This window comes from Lathyrus oleraceus, chromosome 7 (assembly GCF_024323335.1).
Source record: "Lathyrus oleraceus cultivar Zhongwan6 chromosome 7, CAAS_Psat_ZW6_1.0, whole genome shotgun sequence".
Lineage (NCBI taxonomy): Eukaryota > Viridiplantae > Streptophyta > Magnoliopsida > Fabales > Fabaceae > Lathyrus > Lathyrus oleraceus.
In genome coordinates this window covers 115,055,493-115,070,497 of record NC_066585.1, presented here as the reverse complement: position 1 = coordinate 115,070,497, position 15,005 = coordinate 115,055,493, and positions in this window count along the sequence as shown.

The window sequence follows — 15,005 nt, the reverse complement described above, 5'->3', positions numbered from 1 at the left end:
ATAACTAACCATGACACATGGCAGTTAATCTCTTCTCTTCAATCAAATTCAGTTGGTCATAACGAATCTGAACCCACTCAGCCTCAGTCAACTTGGCTTCCATCAAGACTCTCATTGATGGGATCTCGACCTCTACGGGGAGCACAACCTCCATGCCATATACAAGGGAGAAAGGGGTTGCCCCTGTTGAAGTACGGACGGATGTACGATAGCCATGCAAAGCAAATGGCGGCGTTAACAGCCCCATTCATCTTGGGTCTATAGGGAGAAGAATTATGATGTGCAATCTTGAACTCGCTACACATCTCTTTCATCATCTTATTGTTCAAGTTAGATCCATTATCAGTAATGATCTTGTATGGCACACCATATTAGCATATGAGTTGATTCTTGATAAACCTCACAACCACCTGTCTGGTCACATTTGCATACGATGCCGCTTCAACCCACTTAGTGAAGTAATCAATGGCTACGAGAATAAAACGGTGACTGTTTGACGCCTTAGGCTCAACCATGCCAATTATGTCAATTACCCACATGGAGAAAGGCCATGGTGAGGAAATAACATTCATAAGTGTCGGGGGAATATGAATCGTGTCCGCATAAATCTGACACTTGAAGCATCTCTTTACGTATTTGCAGCAGTTAGACTCCATTATCATCCAATAGTAGCCTGCTCTCAACATCTTTTTCGCCATGGCAGACCCATTGGAATGAGTACCAAATGAACCCTCATGGACTTTAGTCATCAACTGGTTTGCTTCGTGTCTATCCACGCATCTAAGCAGAACCATGTCAAAATTCCTCTTGTAAAGCACATCACCATTAAGGTAGAAACTGCCAGATAATCTCCTCAAAGTCTTCTTATCTTTAACAAATGCCCTAGACGGGTAAGTCTAACTTTGGAGAAAACACTTGATATCATAATACCATGGCTTATCATCTTTCACCTCCTCAACTGCAAACACGTGAGCTGGTCTATCCAAGCGCATCACGGTAATCTTTGGGACTTCATTCCAATAATTGACAACAATCATTGAAGCAAGCGTAGCGAGAGCATCCGCCATCCTATTCTCATCTCGAGGAATATGATGGAAGTCAACTTTAGTAAAGAAAGTTGAAATCCTCCTCGCATAATCTCTATATGGGATGACGCCAGGCTGATTCGTCTCCTATTCACCCTTAATCTGATTAACAAAAAGGGCCGAATCGCCATAAACATCAAGATATTTGATCCTAAGATCAACACATTCTTCCAAACCCATAATACAGGCCTCATACTCCGCCTCATTATTCGTGCATTTGAAAGTTAACCTTGCTGTAAAAGGAAAATGGGTGCCTTGAGGAGTAATAATCACTGCCCAAATACCATTTCCATACTGATTGATAGCGCCATCGAACACCATACCCCAACGGGAACCAGGCTCTGGCCCTTCCTCGAGCAATGGTTCATCACAATCTTTCATTTTCAAATACAGAATCTCCTCATCAAGGAAGTCGTATTGCACAGACTGATAATCTTCAATTGGTTGATGCGCCAAATGGTCAGCCAAGATACTATCTTTAATAGCCTTTTGAGCTCGATACTCAATATCATACTCAGATAACAGCATCTGCCAACGGGCAATTCTCCCAGTTAAAGCAGGCTTCTCAAAGATATACTTGATCGGACCCATTTTGGATATCAACCAAGTTGTATGATTCAACATATACTGGCGTAAACGCTTAGCGGTCCAAGCCAAAGCACAACATGTCTTCTCAAGCATTGAGTACCGAGACTCACAGTCGGTGAACTTCTTACTCAAGTAGTATATTGCATATTCTTTCTTTCCTGATTGATCTTGATGACCAAGGACACAACCCATGGAATCATCAAGCACATTCAAGTACATAATCAACGGTCTCCCTTCAACAGGCAGGGACAGAATTGGAGGCTCTGACAGATACTCTTTGATACTATCAAAGGCCTTTTGGAAATCCTCGGTCCAATTATGACGTTGATCTTTCCGGAGGAGCTTGAATATAGGGACACAGGTGGAAGTCATGTGGGATATAAACCTCGAAATGTAATTCAGGCGGCCAAGAAAACCTCGGACTTGCTTCTCAGTTTTGGGCGCAGGCATCTCTTGTATTTCTTTGACCTTGGTAGGATCAACTTCAATACCTCTCTCGCTGACAATAAAGCCCATTAACTTGCCGGAACGAACTCCAAATGTACACTTGTTCGGGTTCAAGCGGAGTTTGTACTTCCTCAAACGCTGGAAAAGCTTCAGCAAGTGTTCTACATGTTCAAACTCCGTTTTCGACTTTGCAATCATGTCGTCGACATATACCTTGATCTCCTTGTGCATCATGTTGTAGCGGGGTTTTCGTTACCTTTAGGTTTATTGACTAAACCAAAAGTCAACATACAATTCGAGTCGCCACCGCACTTTTATTTTTTCAATGGAAAGGCTAAAAAGCGAACAAAAGCCAAGTAAGAAGTTTTTCAAATCAACAACTAATAAAAATGTCAGAGATCTAGGTAAGGGGGTTGGTTATGAAATGGGAAGGTTTTACGCATCCAAAACATCCTTAGTACTCTAAGGGAACCTCTTTTTGAAAATATGTGTTGTAGGTTGGTATTTGTGAAACGATTTGTGCAAAAGATTGGAGGGATGAGAAGAGAGTAGATTATATTTACAAGTTTGTTGTTTTAATGGATGAACCCATTGCCTACGTACCATCACAAAGGAGGATCAAAACCTCGTAGTTCGGGGTAAAAATCTCGAAAATTGGTGAATGATTTTAACCAAAAGCCTTAAGGTCTTTTGTTATCAAAGGGAGAAAACTCAACCTAAACCAACAATCCACCATGTGAGGAAGGCTTCAACATGCTAGTGAGGGGTTAACCCTATAATAAGCATGGAAGGCTTATAATCCAACACTAAGGATGAGGTGAGATTTACATCAACCACTATGATAACTCAAACCTATGACTAATGTTTTTAAAAAGGTTTTTAACAAGGTGGCCATTGGAACCACAAAACAACTTGAAATGAGTTATATTTACAAGTTAGATTTATTTACAAAAATGAGGTCAAAGTTGGATTAATGTTTATTCACAATGAGTATTTATGAAAAGAGTTTTGAAAAGTCAAAGGCCTAAGGCCTAGGTTTCTAATTTAAAACAAAGTCAAAGTTTTGAAAATGATTTTTGGCTTGGTTAGTGTGGGGAGAAGAAGATAAGGGCTATTCCTAAAGCATACGAAGCTAAGAGGGGAAAGAAAAACCCTTGGAGTTCCTTTTCTTGAAGTCATATAGATGACTCAAGATGCTCATTTCCTTTGGACTTAGCACACAAACAAGCAATCAATAATTTGAATTTAAGCTCCTAGGATCTCCACTTGGCTTGGCTCTTAACTTGGCTACTCATGACAATGGTCCTCTTTTCACAATCTCAAGATGGGATCCCTATCACACACAAGCAAACATCAAAAAGTTCACAACACAATAAAGGGAATGGACAAAGAATAAGTTTGAGGAGAAGTCCTTTGAGGTCAACTTTGGAAATTTTAGCATTCTAAAGGCATGAGGCCTAGTTGCTCTTCAACATATTTTGCATTCTAAAGGCATGAGGCCTAGCTGCTCTTGAACTCCTTTAAGCATGGGTAAGTCCTAATTCTAAGTCCTTTCTCCTTTTTCATTTGGTTCATGTTGGTTCTAAGTGTTGGCAACAATTTTGGTAAAACAAAGAGTGTTCACAAGATGTTGCATGTGATGTCTTAACACAAGATATCTTGTACCTGCTGGTGGTTAAAATTATAATTATGCAGGATTATTTCAGGATGTCATACACGATGTCATGACATCTAATATAATGTACCTGCTGAATATTTAAAATGGAATTATGCAGGATTGTTCCAGGATGTCAGACCCGATGTCATGACATCTGTACACAGGACATTCAGGGTAAATGTTATGTGTTATGTGATTGCGCTTTTAGTGGCAATCTGTGTATGATTGAAGATCTGATTTACAAGCGCATTCAATCATTAATTACAACCAGATTTACTTATTTTCCAAAGAGATCTAATCAGCTGTCATGAGAAGATTTGAATGGAAAATAGTTTTAGGGTTTTATGATGTCCAAGCCCAGCTGAAAACTTCTATAAAAAGGACATGGAAAACCTGATTTGATACACAAGAAATACAGAGCGAAATATTGAGAGAAAATAAGGGTTTGTGTCTTGTGTGGTCGTGTGACTTGTAAGCCATTCAATTCATCCATAGATGATTGAATTGGTCTGATTTCTGAGTTGTAATTTGTCACTCTAAGCTTTTAAGCATGAGTGTGTGTCTACTTGATTGAAGTTGTTAAGTAAGATCAAGTGTGTGTCTACTTGATTGAAGCTGCTAAGTAAGATCAAGTGTGTGTCTTTGAAGAGTGTCTTTTTTTCATAAGTAATTGTTTTTTAAAGTCACTGGTGTGATTGAGGGGGAGTGAGTGGGTTCTCATATCTAAGAGTTCTTAGGTAGAATTCACACGGGTAGAGATTAGGTGAAAAAGACTGTAACTTGTGGAGTGTACTAAGAGTCTTTGAACTGATCCTATTTAGTGGATTTCCTTCCTGGCTTGGTATCCCCCAGACGTAGGTGAGTTGCACCGAACTGGGTTAAAAATTGCTTGTGTCTCTTGCATTACTATTCTTTATCTTTATCCTGTTTGTTTTACTCAAATATTAGTGTCGTGACATTACCTTCGACATCTCATATCTGATACCAGAATTTCAATTGGTATCAGAGCAGGCATCCTGCTCTGGTTCTGGGTGAGATCTAAGGACAATACTTTCTGGTACTATGGAGAGAGATGGAGGATCTGTTCACAGGCCACCAATTTTGGATGGATCTAACTATGACTATTGGAAACCTCGAATGGTAGATTTTCTAAAATCTCTTGATAATAAGGCTTGGAAGGTTGTGTTAACAGGCTGGGAACATCTAGTAATTACTAAGGAAGGAGAAGCCACTACTGATAAGAAGCTTGAAGAACAATGGTCCAAGGAGGAGGAGGATCTAGCCCTTGGAAATTTTAAAGCATTGAATGCCATATTTAATGGAGTAGACAAGAATATCTTCAGATTGGTAAACAACTGTGAGGTGGCTAAAGATGCTTGAGACATTCTCAAAACCACTCATGAAGGCACCTCTAGAGTGAAGATGTCTAGACTACAGCTGCTCACCTCCAAGTTTGAAAATTTAAGGATGAAAGAAGATGAAAATATTCATGAATTTCATATGAGTATCCTTGAAATTACTAATACCTCAGGAGCCCTGGGAGAGAAGATGTCAGATGAAAAATTAGTAAGAAAAATACTCAGGTCACTCCCTAAGAGATTTTCTATGAAGGTGACAACCATAGAAGAGTCTCAAGACATCTCCAATATGAGAGTTGATGAGCTAATTGGTTCCATCCAAACATTTGAGATGGGAATGTGTGATGGATCTGAAAAGAAAACCAAAAGCATAGCCTTCATGTCAAACACAGAGGAGGAAAATGGTCTGGATGATGATGAAGATCTTGCAAATGATGTAGCAATGCTGGGAAGACAGTTCAACAGACTGTTGAAAAAGATGAATGTAAGATCTAAAGCTAATGTCAAGAACATCTCATCTGACATCAGTAAATCCAACAATGCTAGAAGAACAATAAGGTCAGATGATAAGCCCAAAGAAGGAAAAGGAGTACAATGCCATGAATGTGATGGGTATGGACGCATTAGAACTGAATGTGGAACCTACCTCAAGAAACAGAAGATGAGTCTTGCTGCCACTTGGTCTGATGAGAGTGAAACAGAAGAGTCTGCAAATCTGGTGACTGCCTTGACTGGAAAATGGGGTTCTAATGAAGACTCAAGTGATGATGAAGTAACCTTTGAAGAGTTGGCCACTACCTACAGAAAGTTGTGTCACAAAAGTGTTGAGGTGTGTAAACAGGTTGAAAGCTAGAAGAAGGTAATAACTCAACTTGAGAATGAGAAGGTAGAACACTTGGAAACCATCTCCAAATTAAAAACAGAAGCAATGGTTCTGAATTCCAAGCTAGATGAAAGTCAACAAGTTGAAATCCAGAAGAAAGTGATAGTACAGCTGGAGAATGAGAAGGCAGAACATGTGGAAACCATCTCCAAGTTAAAAACTGAAGTTATGTTCTTGAATTCTAAACTGGAAGAGATGACCAAGTATGTAAGAATGTTAAACAATGGATCTGATTCCTTAGACAAAATTCTCCAAACTGGACAAATAACGGGAGACAAATCTGGCATTGGGTATAATGAATCTAAGCTTGAGTGCAGTTACACTGGTGGTAAACCTAAATCCAAACCTAAGTGCAGCCATATTAAAAGCAAACTTGAGATGTCACATCATATGTCACAACATCAGAAGGGAAGACAGCAGAAAGGGAAACACCAAAGATGGAAATGCTATTACTGTGGAAAATTTGGCCACCTGAAGCCCTTCTGCTATAAGCTGTATGGTTATCCTAGCCTTGTTCATCATCAGACTCACTATCAACCAAGACCCAAACATCACAGGCCTGTCAACCAGAAGCAATGGGCTTTTAAGAATAATGTTACAAGTCTAATAGCTCGCACTTCCTTTAGAGTTTCAGCCAAAGAAGATTGGTATTTTGACAGTGGGTGCTCCAGACACATGACTGGAAACAAAGACCTGCTAACTGGCCTTCATCCTCATGCCATGAGTTATGTAACCATTGGTGATGGAGCAAAGGGTGAGATCAAGGGGATTGGTAAGCTTGATTTCCCTGGAGTTCCTGACCTTTACAACATCCTACTTATTAAGGGCTTGACTGCAAATCTAATAAGCATCAGTCAACTATGTGACCAATGTCTAAATGTTAACTTCACTAAAACTGAATGTCTGATTACTAACAAAGAAAGTGAAGTGATCATGGAAGGAGTCAGGACCAAATACAATTGTTACATATGGAGCTCTCAAATTGGTTATTCCTCAAAGTGTACCTTAGTCAAAGAAGAAGAAGTGAAGACATGGCATAAATGTTCGAGCCATCTGCATCTTAAAGAGATGAAGATGATTATATCTGCTAGAAGAACTCCCAAATTGAAGATTGATGAAAGAAAAGTCTGTGGGAAATGTCAGACAAGGATGTCACACCAGAAACTCAGACATGACATCACTTCCAAAGGTTTGAAACTCCTCCATATGGATTTGATGGGACCCATGCAGGTGGAAAGCCTTGGTGGACAGAAGTATGAAGTGGTGGATGACTTCTCCAGATACACCTGGACCAAAAACAAATCTGATGTGGTTGAAATCTTCAAAGATTTTTGTCTGAAACCTCCAGGAGAAAAGCTCATGGTGGCTCAAATAGATAATATTGGGGTTGGTATGAGGTTAGACCAGATGGTAGAACATGTTGCTAGTCAAATGCAGTCTGAAGTTGGAAAGAACTTTGTTGAACTTGGGCTACAATACAAGCAGATAGAAGGGTCTATGTGTCTATCTCAAAGCAAATGTGCCAAGAACATTGGGATGGAGAGTGAAAGGAGACCCGTTCCTTTGAAATATGAAAATGGTGTTTGTGATATATATCAAGATGAATATATAGAAGCTGGAAGTAGTTGTTCTCAACAGGGTTGATTGAAACTATTGTTGACTGAATACAATGTCACACACGATGTCATGACATTGTACTATGACAATCTGAGTGCTACAACTGTGTCCAAAAATCCTATTCAGCACAGCTGGACTAAGCACATTGATTTTTGTCATCACTTCATTAAAGAATTTGTGGAAGACAAAATCATAGCACTAAAGCATGAAATGCAATTAGCTGACAAATTTGCAAGGGTTTTGGATGATAATCAGTTTGAATGTTTGAGAGGGAAATTGGGGATTTGTATTCATGTGAAGTTATAGCAATTAAAGTGGAGTGGAAAAGGTAATAAAAATATTGTCTGCCCACTTAAAAGAAAATGCCACATTTATGATAAATCATTACCTAGTATTGGAACTAGTATCTATGCCATTTCCACACGCTACCTCAACACAACCATTTCCATCTTCATCCAACTTCTCAGACAACCTCTACTAGGGCAAAAATATTTTTATCAAAAGTTCAACAAAATGTCACAACATCCCTCATCCTCAGGATCAAAACCCACTCACAAAGCAAGGACTCCCTCCATGGAGTTTCTGGATGAAGATATTTTGGAGGTTATTCCCCTCTTTGTTATTCCAGGCGACGTCCCTGGCCCTTCTTCCACGGTTGGAAGTAATCAAGGTAACATTCCTAATAAATCTCCTCATAAGGATGACATGCACTTTACAGATCGTGCAATTAGGAACCTAGTAACTAGGATTCTAAACGAATAGCATGCAGTCAAGGGTGTTTCTACCCCTTTATCTAGAAGGGACCCCTCACCTGAGGTGGAACCCCAAACTGAGAAAGATGATGATTCATCTAGATCAGAGAAAAACATGGCTGCTGAGGGACTATGCTCTCAAGGTAAAACCTTGCCTGGTAAGAAACCAGTAGATGGTTCTCATGAGACTGTTGAGAATGTTATTAATCTGGAGGAAGAGAGTTCAGAAGAAGAAAATGACACCTTGGTTCGTCATGTAAAACCAAGTGTTGCTAGGAAATTGAAGACCAGAAAAGGGAAGATTGTGGCTGAAATGATGACAGCAAGAAAAGGTAAAAAGGTTGCTGGTGTAGGCCCTCCAAATCATGGAGTAAAGTAGAGGTTAGGAAGAGGAAGGTCAGAGAGAGTTCTGACTCTGAAGATGATGTTGAAGACGATGCCCCAGACATCTCTCCTGCTAAAAGGCAGACTGTTAAAAAGTCTCCAGCCAAGGTTGCAGCTGTGCACTTAGACAACATGTCTTTCCATCTAGAAGATGGTGTTGCCAAGTGGAAGTTTGTCATTCAAAGGAAAGTTACTGTTGAGAGGGAGCTAGGGAAGGAGGCTGTAGAAGTTAAGGAAGTGATGAAATCGATCAAGAATGCTGGTCTGATGAAAATTGTTGTTGCTTTGCCCTAATGCTTTGAAGGGTTAGTGAAAGAGTTTGTTGTGAATATCCCAGAGGATATTTCAGAAAAGAGTAGCAAGGAATTCTGCAAGGTGTTTGTGAGAGGTAGATGTGCAAGGTTCTCCCCAACCATAATCAATAAGTTCCTAGGGAGAGGAACTGAAGGAGGTGTGGAGTTAGAGGCTACAGACAATGAAGTCTGTAGGACTATTACTGCTGGCCAAGTCAAGGAATAGCCTAGTAAGAAGCATCTATCAGCTGGCAAGTTAACTGTTAAATATGCCATCTTGCACAGAATTGGTTCAGCCAACTGGGTGCCAACTAACCATATCTCAACTATCTCTAATGGTCTTGGAAGAATCATCTATGTTATTGGAACCAGGCTAAACCTTGATTTTGGAAGGTTTATGTTTGAACAAATTGTTAAACATTCCTCCACTAATGCAGTAAAGCTGCCTATTGCCTTTCCATCTATCATTTGTGGAATTGTTTTGAGCCAGCAACCAGGCATTCTCAACACAAGTGATATTCCCAACAGAAGGAAGCCTCCACTATCCATTCACTACAAGTTGTTTGAAGGAAGCCATGTCAATGGTGTTGTCATGACATCTTCAAGGAAAGAGCCTGCCTCTCAAGGTGGCTTGATTGCTCAATTGAAGGAAACTTGTAAGGAGCTGGATACTGGTATTAGGGTTGCCAAGGCTAGGAAGGAGGCTTTAGAGGTTCTCATTTGTAGCTTGGAGCAGGAAGAGATGGATAAGGTTGGTACAGTCAAGGAGTCAGATGCCCATACCTCAAGTGGGAGGTCCAGTTCTCAATCTAGTGGCAATTCTGAATCTGAAGGTGAAGAAGATGCTACTTACTCAGACGAAGTTGTGAAGGTCCCCCTGTTATGAAGACTGTGTGCTATTATGAAGACTGTTCTGGATGCTGGATGTTTTGTTGTCTTTTTTCTGTTGGAATGTTTGTAATTTGTGGTAGTCCTTACTGATGCCTTGATGTAATATTTAGGCTCTTAATGAGTTCCATGGATTTCTAATTATATCAGCTATTACAGTTGTGTATTATTATGATTTGTATCTCCTAACATTTATATTTTAACATTTGATATGTTATAACATCTGTTGTGACATTCTCTGCTAGGCTGATTGACATTTATTTTGTCTAATTGGTCACCTTTGGTCTATTTTGACTAAAAAGGGGGAGAAGTGGTTTTATGGAGAGCTGCAGTTAAATGTGTGGATTATGGAAATCTGCAGTGCTGTTGGAGCTAGCTAGGCTAAATAGGTGAACAACTGAAGTTGAAGGAGATGTTTGATGGAAGACATAATAATGTTTTGTTCTGTGATGTTGGTGGAGATGTCTGATGTGGGACAGAATGAGGTTTTGTTCTGCGATGTTGAAGGAGATGTCAGAAGGATATTCTGATTGTTACAGGTGTTGTTATTACAGATGTTGTTATTGTTAAAGGAGATGTCTGTATTGAACAGACTTAGGGGGTGAAGAAATTCCCATGTGCATTTGTGTGTTTTACTAGTTGCTATTATAGCTAGTAGTTCTGTTTGTTTGCTTCTGCTGCTGCTTAAACTGCTGTTATGTTGTTTGACTGCTGATGTGTTTCTCTTGTGAACAAAATGGACAGATATATGTTTTAGCCAAAAATTTCCAAAGGGGGAGTTTGTTGGTTCTAAGTGTTGGCAACAATTTTGGTAAAACAAAGAGTGTTCACAAGATGTTGCATGTGATGTCTTAACACAAGATATCTTGTACCTGCTGGTGGTTAAAATTATAATTATGCAGGATTGTTTCAGGATGTCATACACGATGTCATGACATCTAATATAATGTACCTGCTGGATATTTAAAATGGAATTATGCAGGATTGTTCCAGGATGTCAGACCCGATGTCATGACATCTGTACACAGAACATTCAGGGTGAATGTTATGTGTTATATGATTGCGCTTTTAATGACAATCTGTGTATGATTGAAGATTTGATTTACAAACGCATTCAATCATTAATTACAACCGGATTTACTTATTTTCCAAAGAGATCTAATAAGCTGTCATGAGAAGATTTGAATGGAAAATAGTTTTAGGGTTTTATGATGTCCAAGCCCAACTAAAAGCTTCTATAAAAAGGACATGGAAAACCTGATTTGATACACAAGAAATACAGGCGAAATATTGAGAGAAAATAAGGGTTTGTGTCTTGTGTGGTCGTGTGACTTGTAAGCCATTCAATTCATCCATAGATGATTGAATTGGTCTGATTTGTGAGTTGTAATTTGTCACTCTAAGCTTTTAAGCATGAGTGTGTGTCTACTTGATTGAAGTTGTTAAGTAAGATCAAGTGTGTGTCTACTTGATTGAAGCTGCTAAGTAAGATCAAGTTTGTGTCTTTGAAGAGTGTCTTCTTTTCATAAGTAATTGTTGTTTAAAATCACTGGTGTGATTGAGGGGGAGTGAATGGGTTCTCATATCTAAGAGTTCTTAGGTAGAAGTCACACGGGTAGAGATTAGGTGAAAAAGACTGTAACTTATGGAGTGTACTGAGAGTCTTTGAACTGATTCTATTTAGTGGATTTCCTTCCTGGCTTGATAGCCCCCAGACGTAGGTGAGTTGCACGAACTAGGTTAACAATTGCTTGTGTCTCTTGCATTACTATTCTTTATCTTTATCCTGTTTGTTTTACTCAGATATTAGTGTCGTGACATTACCTTCGACATCACATATCTGATACCAGAATTTCAGTTCACATCAAAACAAACACAAACAACACAAATAGCAATGTAATTATATACAATAATGGGCTCAAATGAGCAAAGGAAAAATGACATAAACATAAAATATGTGCTCAAGTGAGCAAAGGTGAAAATCAATATGAATAATGAGCAAGAAATAAATGACATTAAAAGTAAATGGCAAGAAATTCAAAGCTCAAATTAAAGTTAGTAGTTAGTGAGGTTATGTTAGCTTGTCATAAGACAATGTAGCGCTATGTTAAGCAATCGTAAGTGGGATAATGTAGTAGTCACACCTATCTGAGGCCGGTCAATAAAATGTAGGCAAAGAACACAAGTTAGAGATTATGACTAGTAATCCAAGCTCCATAAACTTGCCATGCCAAACAAAAGGGGAAGGGCCTTGTATTGACTTTTGGTTATTTGCTTGACCAAGAAGCAACCTATCTTGGACACAAAACAACTCACTTGATCATGGATCAAGTTGAATTTGGTTTGGATCAAAGAAGGTTAAGCTTCTCATTTGTCAAGACCAACCTCAAGACTTTAACTCATTGGCCATTGATGGAAAGAAAGGGATGAAGATGAAAGGGAAGGGGTAATAATCAACAAACAATCCCAATTGATCAAGGGATAACTCATCCTTGATCAAATTCATTCATCTTTCTAAGTGATGATCCATAAGGACTTTCAAACCACAAGATCCAATGAATTTGATCAAAGTTGAATCAATTCAACCTCAATCAACACGAAACAGAAGAGAAATGAAGATAACAAGTTAAGAAGTCAAATTTATTTTTTTGGTATTTTTTGAATTAAAATAAAATACAAATAAAAAAGAAACAAATAACGTTGAACCTCAAATTTAATTCAAAACAACTTCAATGAGTCCAATCAAATTCTCATAGGTTCAACATAGTCAAACAAGCTTTGACTAATTTTTCTCACAAATTTTTGAAATCAGAAAGTAATTAAAAACAATTAAAAATAGCATAATATGAATTAAAATCTCAAATAATCTCAAAACAATCAAGAAATTGTTGAGACTATTTTTCATTGATTTATCATGATCCATAAATGCTATGAAAATATTTTTGGATTTTTTAAAAGTCAGAAAGTATTTTAAAATGAATTAAAACCATTAAAAAACATGTAATTCATAAAAAATATCAAATTAAATCCCAAAAATAATTATAAATCATAATATGAAACTAAATTTTTCAAGAAATTTTTTGGAATTGGTCTCATAATTTTCTGACTTCAAATGAATTTTTAATGAATTTTTGAAAATAAATGGAATTAACAGAAAATAAATGGAAAATGAAAATAAGCGAAAAAACCACAGCCAACTGATCCACATTCATTAATTGACGTGGCACTTGGCACGGTTCAGATCTGATGGCGCGCGATACATCCAAGTCAAACGCGCCACATCAAGCATTAAATGAAGTAATTACAATGAATGAACAAGATTAAATCATGAAAGTATGATCCAATGGCCCTAGCGTCCACACGTGGTGGTGGTGGTGGAAACCACCATCTTCTCCGCCCAGACAACAAATTCCGGCCATCAGTTGCAGGAAAATAAAACTTAATGAAAATTAAAAACAAGGCCATGGAAATTAAGCTCGTGTGATGGAGATCATCACTGTACCAATGGATCTCCCTCACTCTTCCTATATTGAGAGAAATGTGAAGGATAAAATCATGGTGTTCATACTGATTGCTCATGAAATGAAGAATTGAAAGCACCAATGGCTTGCCTCAAGTATGAGGACTTCAAAAAACCACAGAAACACAAGCAAACTACATTGAATTAATAGATTCAGATCCAAAAAGTTTGAGAATAAACCTTTGAATTGATGTACTTCTGGCCACGAATTCTCCAAGATCCTTGCTCCTTCTTGATCTATGAATGTAATGGAAGTGATAGGCTAAAGAATTTGGCTTTAAAACTCAGCTAATGATGCTGAATTTCAAGCTCGAAAAAATGGAAGAAAAGTGATTAATTCCTTTAGTAATGGCTCTTGTTTCACTTTTGCAGCACTTGGGATCTCCAAAAGGTTAGCAAATGAATGAGAGGAAGCCTCTATTTATAACTGAATGCATCAGCTAATCATGCTTTCTTCATGTACATGGCAAATGGAATTTGAATTGCATGGGCCTGTATAAGCGTGTGGAAGGCCCAATGATGAATGAAAAAGCTTGCTGAGATCAAGTGAAGGGCAATTGGTCGTGTGCATTGGACTGAAACATGCTTGCAATTCGAGTTACACCATAAAATATTAAAATGCACCTAAGTGAAAAGAATTTCGAATCTCCCAAATGGTGAATCCAAAAGACTAATCTGAGCAATGGTTGGAAAGCCCTTGAAATAAGGAACAAAAGTCATGTCGGACAAAAAATCATTTGGCATGTGAAAATTGATGAAAACTGGCTGTGAAAATTCAAGTACAAAACATGTTCAAATCATTTTGAAAAAGTTCACCAAAGACAAGCTTAATCAAACCCATCTGTCCTCATGATACATGATTCAAATGAAAATACCTCCAACATAAAACTTGTATATCCTTTCAAGATAGTCAATCTAGACTCAAAGTTTGTATCATTTAGATTTTCTATGACAAAGTTATGGGCATTTAAAGTCGGGTACTTTTTCAAATTCAATGAATTAGGTCCAAGATGACCTATAATGTTTTTCATTATCACATGTATTTATTTTAGGATTATGAAATTTTGTCCAACATAACATTTGAATTAGACATATAAATATTTCCAATGCATTTGGTATCACCTCAAAATCATAAAAATTAAGGAAGTTATGCCCTTGGTCAGTTGACCCAAAATTAGGGTTTCAGTCAAAATGACCTATAATGTTTTGAAATTAATGGTGACCTTCGATGTTTCAAACGGAATTTTGATGAACATGAAAGTTGTTTATATAGTTCTTATAAACATTTTTTATTTTAGGGTCATCTTCATTTGACAAACACATCAAAATTTATATCTCATTGGACTTCAGCTTAGTCAGATGACTTGATTGGTCAACTTTTCAAGGCCAAACTTCCAATCTTGATGAATAAATGATTGAGGATTCACAAATAGGATCACATATGCATAAAATGATGAATGAAAGAACTTACCTTGATTAAATTTGATCAGAGGTTGAGATTGCTTCATGGACAAGGCACAGTCAAAGCACAGT